Below are 10,982 nucleotides of genomic sequence, written 5' to 3' on the forward strand. Positions count from 1 at the left end.
TTAGAGGGGAGGAAGGGATGAACAGGCAGAGCAGAGGATTTTTAGTATTACTCTGTATGCTACTGTAATGGTGAATACATGTCACTATACATTTGTCCAATCCCACAGAACGTACACCACCAAGAGAGAACTGTAATGTAAACTTTGGACTTTGGGTGATTACGATGCGTCAATGTAAGGTCAACGACTATAACAAATGTGTCACTGATTGGGGATGCTGATAATAGGGGAGGCTATGCATACGAGGACACAGGAAATATATGAGAAATCTCTTCGGGAAACTGTACCTTCTGCTCAATTTTGTTGCGATCTAAAATTGCTCTAAAAGGTAACGTCTATTAAAAAAAAGGCTTGTACACAGTTAGGAAATATTTCTTAGATATGTAATTAGAAGTGCAAACCATAAAAGAAAAGAAATTGATATCTTAGACTTCATCAAAATTTAAAACTTTTTTCTTTAAAAGGTGCCATTAAGAAAATAAAAATATAAGTCAAAGATTCATAGAAAATATTTGCATGTCATATATCTGATAAAGCCCTTGCCTCTAGAATTTAAAAAAATATTTGAATATTTTACTTCAATTATTTTTATTTGACTATTTTATAGAATATTAAAATTTTTTTGAAACTCCATATGACGATGGTGACAACCCAATTAAAAAAATGGGCAGGGCTTCCCTGGTGGCACAGTGGTTGGGAGTCCGCCTTCCGATGCAAGGGACACAGATTCGTGCCCCGGTCCGGGAAGATCCCACATGCCGCGAAGCGGCTAGGCCCGTGAGCCATGGCCGCTGAGCCTGCGCGTCCGGAGCCTGTGCTCTGCAATGGGAGAGGCCACAACAGTGAGAGGCCCGCATACCAAAAAAAAAAAAAAAAGGGCAAAAGATTTAACTAGATATTTCAGCAAAGCAGATATACAAATGACTAATAATAATAAGCACGTGGAAAGGTGCTAATCATCATTAGTCATTAGGGAAATGTAAATTTAAACTGTTAAAGGGAATTCCCTGGTGGTCCAGTGGTTAGGACTCCGAACTTCCACTGCAGGGGGCAGGGGTTCAATCCCCGGTCAGGGAACTAATCCCGAAAGTGGCGTGGCCAAAAACAAACAAACAAACAAAAAAACACATAAACTGTAATAAGATACACTCATACAGCCATTAGGATGGCTATAATTTAAAAAACTAACAATATTGAGTGTTGGCAAGAATGTGGAGGAATCAAAACCATCATACATTGTTGGTGGGACTCTACAGCCACTTCTGGAAAACAGTTTACCAGTTTCTTAAAAAGATAAACTTACTATATAATCTGGTAATTACACTCCTAAGAATCTACCCAAGAGAAATAAAAATATAGGCCCACACACACCTGTACATGAATGTGCACAGAAACATTATTTATAACAGCCAAAACCCAGAAACAATTCAAATGTCCATCAACTAGTGAAGAAATAAATGAAATGTGGTTACATCTGTAAAACTGAACTATTCAACAATACAGAGGAACAAGCTACTGATACATGCTGCAAATGGATGAACTTCAAAAATATTATGCTAAGTGCAAGAAGCTAGACACAAAAATCCTACATATTCTAGGATTCCATTTATAGGAAATATCCAGAAAAGGCAAGAGACAGGAAGTAGGTCAGTGGCCGCCTGGGCTTAGGAGTGGGGACTTAAGCTGGCATGAGGGAACTTTGGGGGTGATAGAAATGTTCAAAAATTAGATTGTGGTGATGGCTGTACAAATCTATAAAAATCATAGAATCGTACACTTACAATGGGTGGATTTTATGGCATGTAAATTGCACCTCAAGAAAACTGTGTTTTTATAAAAGGACTTGTAAAAGAATGGTCACAGCAGTTTCCTTCATAAAAGCCCCAAACTGAAAACAACCCAAATGGTCTTCCAGGCAGAATGGACAAATGAATGGTTGTATAATCAAAGAGTGGAATATTAGCTATTAATAAAAAAGAACAAACTACTGAAATACACAACATGCATGAATCTCAAAAACATGTTGACAAAAGAAGCCACTTTTGTTTTCCTATTGTACACTGTATTCCATTCATAAAAGAGTCTGTTGTTTGCTACAGACAACCTCTGAATCAATCACACTTGTTTCCAGAAAGTATAGTGTGTGTGTGTGTCTATTTGGAAGTCATAACATGTCAAATAGTTAATACAAATGAATGGCTAATGATTTAATATTCAGTTTAAAATGTTTTAATTATGTCATGTGATACACACAAATATATCTAATATATGTATGTTATTTAACATAATCAAACTCATTCATTCTGTGCATATTCATTCGCTCATTTACTCCAAACATAGAGGGCCAAAAATATATTCCTGGCAACCAAGTTCAAACCATGACTCAATCACAAATACAATGTTGATATATCACTTCTTCTTCATGACAGAATCTGAGTGTACCTTTCAGAATACAGTTTACTTAACATGAGTTTCCTGGTCTGCTCCCGGGAGGAAAAAGTGTTACAAACCTAATGGTCACAGACTTATGAAGCAAAAACAAGTTTGGTGCCAGTCGGGAACTGCAGATTCAGGACTAGTAAGTGAGGCTGTCATTTCAGGCCTCCACAAACTCCCCGTCCTGCCTGCGCCTGCCACTGGAAGGCAAGCTAAAACGTGCAGACACACCCTGAAGGAAGCTGCTGCCTGGTGAGTGGACTCAGGATTCAGGCCAGGAGGAAGAAATGCCACCATCACAGGCAGCTACCCACCCCCACCCTTCAGGTAACTTCCCTCCCACTCGCCAACCCCCATGGGAGTCACACCTCAGAATCTGCTGTAAGCTGGGCCTTGACATGTGTGATGATGAACAAGGAGTGATTGCTGCTCCCCAGAGAATCTGTCTACAGACCACACTACCCAGTGCCCGGGAGGGTATCTGTCAGGGTACTTCCTATACTCCTCCTGCATTTTAAAGAGTGTTTAGAATGTTCATGCCTCTTGATTCAGTATCTCCACTCCGGAATTCACCATAAGGGAATAATCAGAGCTGAAGGAAGTAATTACGGCCTGAGCAGCTCACTTCAGCATACTTATAATAGCCTACAGAACACTCTCCCACCCCAAAAGGATCAGAGCAATTCAAATGCCTCACAATAAGGAAGTAGTCAAATGATTTATGACAGTCATGAGATGGACTACTATCTGTAGCCATGAAAGACAAGCTCTTCAGAAAGATTAAAGTACGAGAAAATGCTGACAATACAATGTAAGATGACAGAACTGAGATAAAAGCTGTATATACCAGGGTTTCTCACGGTGGGGGGTGATACTGTAATGGAATTCCTCATGCCTTCCAGAGGTTCTGCTGATCCCTGAGAATCAGCGTAACCGAGAGGCGTGAGCTGTTATCCTCAGACAGTCTAATGGTAGGGGATGGGAGGCTGAAAACCAGTGGTACATACAGCATTATTCCCATATTGGGTAAACCTGAAAAATGTACAAATATACACAGATCAGAGGTAATTAATGCCAGGCCACCTGTGATTGGTAAGGTCATGGCCTTGTAGACCAATACTTTTCAAGCTTGAATGTGGATCTTGGTAAAAGCTGGATTCTGATTCACTGTGTCTGGGGTGGGCCTGAGATTCTGCACTTCTAACAAGCTCCCGTTGCTGCTGGTCTGCAGGACACACAGAATCAGCAGGCAGCAGGGGCAAGGATACCAATGGGAAATGGCAGGGGCTGTGGAGGGAAACCCCTGCAGAACGGTCAGAAGGGAGCAGCTCTGTGGGCTGTTAGCTGGGGTGGGGAGGGCCGTGGAGGCTGTGCAGCATCTCACTGGAACACCTGGCTGGGAGCGGCGCAGGAGAAAAAAAGGAGGAGAAAGGCAACAGTTCCATGAAGATCCGGACCTGGGCAGGAGGAGGAGGCAGCCCAGCAGCCCAGAGCCCCGCCTCCCCCTGAGCCCCACTGGTACCTCCGTGAATGGGTCTGGGCAGGAGCTGTCAACCGGGTGACCTCTGCCTCGGCTGCTGGCAGGGGACTGGGGGGGGACGGGCTACCCCTCTGTTCAGCCTCCCTGGACACAAGGGATGCTTTCAGCTTCCTGAGAACACCTCAGCTCTCAGTCTCCCCCTTCCCCTCCCCAGACGTCATCACTCCCTATGACTCCTTAAGGGCATAAGGAATACGAACACGGGTTACCTTCTCTGATAAAGCAGAACGCACAGCCCACTCCTCCGTTCCCACTTCTGGGCTCCCCTCTGGCCTGAACCTCAGTTCACTTGTGTACCTCTCCTGACAGAGAGCAATAGGCATGAGAAACGAATGCAAACAAGTAAGCCCGCACCACTGGTCAAAGATCAAATTGGATAGCCCCTGAAAACTACAAAATGCTCTGCCAGTGCAGGTTAACGGCACCTCTATTACTTCTCCAAGTTAAAAGTAAACCCCCTGGGTACCTGGTCTTTGACTTCGCCACCAAAGGGCGGGTCGGACACAGTACTTCACGGGGCCTGGGTCAGGACTTCGTATTTGTTAGCTGCTCCCAGCATTCCCGGGAGGAGGGCACGTCCCCAGCTGACGGAAGAGGCGCCGGAGAGGACTCAGGTGGCCGGAGCCCCGCCGCCGCGGCAGAGGCATCTGCCCCATCTACGCAGTCCGCTCCTCCCCCACCAGGGGCCGGCGGGGGGACCCATCTCCTTTCCAGAGGCACAGAGCATCTCAATCCCCAGACCACAGGGCCACAGTCCCAGTTCCCGGCCCCGTTCTCGTCATCAGTTCCAAAGCTGCCCCGCCAAACCCCCTGCTGACATCTGGAGGACATTTCCTCAGGCCACGAGGCAGGCCAGGCGGCCTCTGAAAACAGGGAGGTCAGAGCTGGAAAGCGTGTCTACCCTGCAGCCTGCCTTCTAAAATTCTCGGGGGGAAATCCCCCGAATAAAGGCCAAAGCGAAGGAAGGCGGGGCTCCAGCGACAGCGACAGCCAGCGCTCAGGGAACCCCTACTCCACGCCGGGCCCTCCACGCGCCACTTCATCCTCGCAGCCCTGTGAGGTAGGTGTGCTCAGTACTTCCATTTTACACAGGAGAAAACCGAAGGGCAGAGTGGTTAGAAAAATAGGTCAAGGTCAAGGTCAAGGTCAAGGTCACACAGCGAGGTGGTGGGAGAACCAGGGAGACATCAGCCACCTGGCGAGAGTCCACACTCGGGGGCGCCACGCTTCACCTGTGTTTGCTGAGGCCGGTCATCAACCTAGTCTCCTTGCAGGCCGTGTGTTTGACCAGGGAGTAGTAATCACCTACCTGAGAACACGCCCAGAGCTCCCCAGAAAGGTTCCGATCAACCCGCCGGCCTGGCACTTAGGAAAGCCCTCAGCCTCTAATGTCCTTCTTCCAACCACACAAGGCAGCCCGCCTGCAGCGGCCCCCGTCCCACGTTTCTTCTCACACTGGGGTACGCACACACCTAGACTCACAGCTCTAGTGACAAAGGTCATAAAACAACACCTGACGTTTCCTCAAAAACCGCACGGCAAGGTTCCATCTGTACTTCCTTCTCAGCACCTCTGCCTCACCATGCCCACACCTCCACGCAGCAGCCACGAGTACTCGGAACTCAGGGAGAGGAAACAAAGATCTAAACGGCAGCCTCCCCTGCAACGAAACTCCACATACAGACAGAGGCGGGAACATCTGTCCCACGACCCTTGAGCGAAAGTTTCAAGATGAGGAATCAGGCCACTCTTGGACTTGCACCCCAGAAACCTCTCAAAGGCTGGACTAGGGCGCCTCAGTTCCTCCTGCCTGCGGAGCTTTCCGATGGGGCCATGCCTCAGTGGTGTGCAGGACAGATCTGTCACCAGCTGGAGAGGGGTGGGCAGAGGAGGGGGAGGGGATTACTTTCTGGGGCCCTCAGAGCAGAGAGCCAGGGCACCATCTCAGGATCCCTCTGGATCCCAAAGTCAGGCTGCTTAAAGACAGAGGGCTTCTTGGTGGCCCACCCCTACAGGACACCCCGGGGAACCCCCCCAGGTGCACAAGACCCATCTTCCTGCTCACAAAGAGTCAGTAGTTTGGGGTTTGGGAGGCCCTCCTTTTCTCTGCTGCAGCGTGCCCACACATGTACTCCATTTTTATTGTATTGCAGGGGTAGTAAGCTCTAAAGTTCTATGTAAATGAGTAACACAGACAGGGTGTGAGAAAAATGATGACATACCTTGTATTTTCTGTCACAGAATCACTGCAGAGTAAACACAAGAGTGTTCATTCTCTCAAAGGAATATGCTCTTTCCCTTTTTCTTGGGACAAGAGCCCCCAAGCTCTCTTGGGTTATTCCATATTGGGTAGATGCACACGTAGGAAGAACTCTTACTGTAAGAAACAACGGTGCAAGTGCGATGGTCCCTGGGCTCAAGGATGGGGACCACGATAGGGAGTGGTGGAGACCAGGGGGAAATGGAGTACACTACCCTTCTCTAGAGAGAAGGCTGCTCCAGTACCGCCTTCAGGAATTCTTGGGGGCAGAATATTTGAAACCTCCCAATTGTCAACATTGGCTCAGCTTTGTTTTTGATTTTCCCAAACTCTGCGCTGGCCTGATAAAACATCCTTGTCAGCTGGATGTGGCACACGGCCCCAGTTTGTAACCAGGGCAGTTGAATGTGGCAAAAAAGATAGCTTGCCTTGGGCTTCCCTGGTGGCGCAGTGGTTGAGAGTCCACCTACTGATGCAGGGGACACGGGTTCGTGCCCGGGTCCGGGAAGATCCCACATGCCGCGGAGCAGCTGGGCCCGTGAGCCATGGCCGCTGAGCCTGCGCGTCCTGAGCCTGTGCACCGCAACGGGAGAGGCCACAACAGTGAGAGGCCCGCGTACCAGAAAAAAAAAAAAAAAACTCTTGGGTATGGTAGCTCTGCTGTCTGCTAGAGTTTGGACCAGCACAGAGGCTGGAAATAACGTAAACTCTAAGGTCCAACAGATCTGAATTTGAATCCTGGCTCTATTTTTACCAGCTGCCAGACCTCAAGTGAACTACGAACCTCTCTTAGCTACAATTTCATCCACAAAATGGGTTGAAAATACCCAATTTAGAGAGCTTTGTGAGAATTAAAAACGTGTGTGAAGATGACTTGAACTCTTAATGAATGTTAAATTTCCTTCCCCCATATCTCCAAAGAAACCAAGCCTTCGCTGGCAAGCCTTCGCTTCTCTAGATTTTCAAATTTCTCATCTGCTAAAAACTAAAATAATCCTCCAGCACCGCTGCTGAACTTCACAGGATGGGATGAAGTGATGTAGATGAGAGCTGAGTGCTTACAAATTAGAAGAGGATTGTTGAGTGGATTGCCAACACCCTTTCCTCTCGTTTCTAGGCCAACAAAGCAGTATGTAATTTGCTTTTCTAATGTGTTTATACCCTTCCATAACATGATGTGGGAGAAGATGGTGTCACATTTGTGGTAATTCCTTAAAATGGCGATTAACAATCAACTCTCCAGAGTCCGCCCAAATCTACCATCCTCTCACAGAGGAGAGCATACATGAGGTCACTGCCTGTTCACTTAAGAACCTGGCAAGTTTCTTTTCTCTCTCCATGTTCTTGTCTCAGAGAACTGAGGTCGAAAATAAAGTCACTTAACAGTTGCGTATTTCTTTGATTCACACAAAGAAAACTGTCACAAGCCAAACAATTTCACTTAAGTACCATCATGAATTCACTAGGATATTTCCCAACAGTAAGGGGATTTTGGTTGGTTCTCTCATTTTCCCATGCACTACGAGGAAACTGGGACATGCTCTGGCATTTCCTCAACTGAATCTGACTTAAAGCATCTTTATAACCTCTTTTATTCTAGTGAATCTACACGGGCAAGGTCTAGGCTGAGGGCATTCATCTAACACTTCAACTTTCAGCTATCACTGATATCATTTACTTGCGTTGTTTTCTCTTAAAAGCAAGGAGGCATTAAAATCAGTTCCACGATATCTACTAAGAAATGTGGGTTTATCTTGCGGGACTATATGCCTCCCTTTCCTCCCTCTATTGAACTTTAATAGCTCCCTCATGAGATCATCACTTTTCCAAATTATTAATCAGGCATGATAGAATGAGTAGGAATTATATGATAAATCCAGAGGGGGCAAAAATAAGCAAGTTGGATGAATACATAGATACAACTTCCCATGTCCCTCCTCTTGAAAGCAAGGTTCTTGGAAAAGAATACACAGAAATTTCAGGAGCCAGTTCTTTGCTAAATATTTACACTGCATGATACCTGAAGCAAACAAGGTAAGGACAGGAAACAGGCCACACACACAGATAAGATCTCTCTCGGGTAATAAGTAGAGCTCCACTCACCTTGTGATTCGTTTTCATAATGTTGACTTTGTACTGATGTATACAGTGCTTCCAAAAGTGTACACAAAACCTAAGTGTGTACGGGAGTGTTCACTACTCTGAGCTCTGTTTTTTGATGAGCATAACTTAGAAAGGATTTGCGCAGTTCAGAAAAACTGCTAACACATTTTATACAACCTGTCCATTTCGAGACAACTCAACCCTTATGCTCGCTAATACCCTTTGTATAAAAAAAAAGCTGACCCAGCATCCACCTGCATCAACTTGATCCTCTCAGCTTTGTCACACTCAGCAAATACTCTATGCCTTCGCAACAAAATAAAGCGGCACCCCTGGGAGGGAGAAAAAGACTTGTTATGAGTCTGCAGAGGCAGCCTTTATACCCAGCTAACAAAGAGTGAGGATCTGTGGAAGGCTGTGAATCTAGAACCACTAGTGTTACCTTCCAAATCTACCTTCTGCAAAAAACCTCCACAAATGGTGTTACGTTGAAAGGAAAATGCCAAACATACAAAAGCAGAGTCAAGAGTACAAGGCAGTCCGTACCCCCATACCATCCATCCATCTTCAACTATTAACAATTCATGGCCAATCTCCCTTCACCTCGTTCCCCCTCACTTCTCCACTAGCAGCCCTCCCCAAAACTGGCTTATTTTGAAGCAAATCCTCAACCTATATTTCAAGTTTAGAATGTATTTCTAACAGATAAGGGTTTAAAAACAACCCTAATCATGATACCGTTACCAAAAGTAACTAAACAAAACTAATATTCTTAATACTAAAAAATAGCCAGTACAAATTTCCTCTATTGGCACAATTTTTTAAAAAAAAACTATTTTCATCAAATCAGGACCCAACCAAGGTTTACACATAGCATTGCCGCCTTCTGTCTCTTAGTCTTTAAACCACAGGTTCCTTCCATCCCTATGATTCTCATAGCAGCCAGGCTGATCCTCACCTGCAATTCCCAGCAATTCTATTCTAGAGATACCACAAAGAAACTCCAGTCTTAGGGGCTGTCAAGAAAAAACGTGTATGTTAATTAGTCGTTTCATAGTTAAAGAAGTTTAAAAGTAACCTGAAAAGCACAAACGAAATTGATCTGACCTGAAGCCATGAACAATTCTGAGATCCAAACACTCACTCAAGTGTCCTTTGCAATTCTGGTCTGTGGTGGATTTATCTCCGGGGTTTGAACGACCCCCCGCCCCGGCCCTTACCCGAGTTATTTGCACAAGCAAAGCAATGGTGCGAAGCAAGTGCGTTTCCTCCCAGCTGGACCTTCCTCCGCAAGCCGGCTCCTAGCGGTCGCTTCCGGAATGTGGGGGACGGGGGACCCCGCTGCCACCTCCCGAGACCACCTGCCCAGGTGAGAAGAGGAGTTTCACTGAGCCAACAAATTCCGGAGGGCGGTCCCAAGTTATTTAGAGAGAATTTTGAGCCATCCAGGCTGGGCACAGAGGAACCACCCAGAACGCCACGGTCTCAGAGAACAACCAACCTGAAAAGCCCCAGGGCTTAATCCCAATGCCCGGCGTTCGCGGGGGCACCGTCCCCAACGCCTGAGGGCCAAGAGAGGGGACGCAAAGTCCGCCCCAACGAATACACGAGCATGTGTGCCCGTGACTATATGCCCACCTGTGTGTTCCAGGAAGGAAAGTTGCACACACTGATGTTTTACAATGTTTAATAGCTCTCTCCCCTGGAAAGGGGGTACGAGCTGGATGTGAGTATACACCCAACCTAGGCCACCGGTTCCATCCCTGCACCCCACCCCCGGGTCCAAACCCGGGGCGGACCCGTGGCGCGAAGGCTACGATCACCCCCCAGCCGGAGCGCGGCGTCCTCGGCTTTCAGTCCAGGGCCACCACCCACTCCAGGATCTCTTAAGTAATAAAGAACCCCAGCCCCTGAATCCCCGGGAGTGAAATTCCTCTCCCTCCCCGACGCGCAGAGCACAGCCAGGGAAGCGGGGAGCGGAGCGGTGCCGTCGGCCTCCCCACCCCGGAGCCCCGCGTGAGGAGGAAAGCAGCTGCGAGACGCCAGGCGCGAGTCCCCGCAACTCACCCGAGGCGCGGCGGCTCCCGGCTCCCGGCTCGCGCTCCGCGTCCGCTGCGCTGGGCGCCCGACCAGACCCGCAGCGAGGTCGCCGCCGGGCACCTGCCGCGCCCGGCCCCAGGTGACCGGGGACAGGCCGGGGCTGAGAGCACGGCCCCGGGGACCCCGCAGCAACCCCGCAACGGCCCCGCGCGCTGCTACCAGGAAGTGCGGATGCAATCCTTTGAGCGCGCACGCCCCGTCGCGACCCCAGCGGGAGACTGGCGGGAGGGCGCCGCCTGCGGGCGGGGCGGCGAGAGGCGTCCAGGCCGCCACCCAGGCGCGCGGGAGAGGGGACTGGGTCGAGGCTGGCACAGGGGATTCCCCGAGGGTGTAGGGTGGAAGATGAGACCCCCCCCTTTTGCGTGCCGGGCCTTCAGATACTCCCACCTCCAGCCCTGACCAAGGATCTCCCATCTCCTCAGCAGGGTCGGCACAGGGCCATTGCAGTTTCCTCCAGATGAGGGTATACATAGGGTGACAGAACCTGATATAAACAACCACCTGTAATGCACTATGAATTCACATTTAAAATAAAAATCCGCA

General features: G+C 48.3%; 1 protein-coding gene across 5 annotated transcripts in view; it reads right to left on the reverse strand.

Annotated features, from left to right (window-relative positions):
• Positions 1-10,601, reverse strand: part of GPR160 (G protein-coupled receptor 160) — a 30,763-nt gene extending 20,162 nt beyond the window's left edge. The window contains exons 1-2 of one of the 5 annotated variants that reach the window (XM_082840065.1): positions 10,407-10,601; positions 9,560-9,700 (exon numbers count right to left, since the gene is read on the reverse strand). The gene's annotated coding sequence lies outside the window, so the exon portion shown is untranslated. Of the gene's footprint in view, positions 1-4,185; positions 4,434-5,285; positions 5,513-9,446; positions 9,513-9,559; positions 9,701-10,406 lie in introns of those variants that run through there. The other 4 variants (XM_082840063.1, XM_082840066.1, XM_082840067.1 and 1 more) reach the window with 4 other exon arrangements.
• Positions 10,602-10,982: the final 381 nt, after the last annotated feature.

Source organism: Leucopleurus acutus (genome assembly GCF_964270905.1).
Source record: "Leucopleurus acutus genome assembly, chromosome: 5".
In the NCBI taxonomy this organism is placed as follows: Eukaryota; Metazoa; Chordata; class Mammalia; order Artiodactyla; family Delphinidae; genus Leucopleurus; species Leucopleurus acutus.